Below are 458 nucleotides of genomic sequence, written 5' to 3'. Positions count from 1 at the left end.
ACAGAGGAGGAGAGGACTGAGTTACCCAGTGTTCCAGTTGGTTTACAGTAGATCCAGCAGGGTTCGTCTCTGCTCCACAAGGACAGGAGCAGGCAGCTGAGCCGTGACCAGGGAGAGGAGCTCGTTGCTGGGGTAGTCGTCTAGAATACACCCCTCCTCTGGTCCTCTGGCCCTGCCTGCTCCTCACGGCCACAACTCATTCTCCACCGCCCACGGACTGGAGGCCTGGGAGAGAGGGGAGGATGGAGGGGGGAGAGAGAGAGAAACAAGGACAGGGGATAGAGTTAAAGAGAGGGAATAGAGATAGTCAATCTCAGATGTGTGGACCTGTGAGTGACTCGGCCACAACAGAGGAGGTTGGTAGTTGTGTCTGGGGGYCCTGGGTTGGACCAGATGAAACCATTAAATTGATTTCATCACATAAGAATGAYGAAGCCGTCAAATGAATCACACGTGAG

This window comes from Salvelinus sp. IW2-2015, linkage group LG18, assembly GCF_002910315.2.
Source record: "Salvelinus sp. IW2-2015 linkage group LG18, ASM291031v2, whole genome shotgun sequence".
Taxonomy (NCBI): Eukaryota; Metazoa; Chordata; class Actinopteri; order Salmoniformes; family Salmonidae; genus Salvelinus; species Salvelinus sp. IW2-2015.
Note: the sequence above shows the minus strand (reverse complement) of the source record.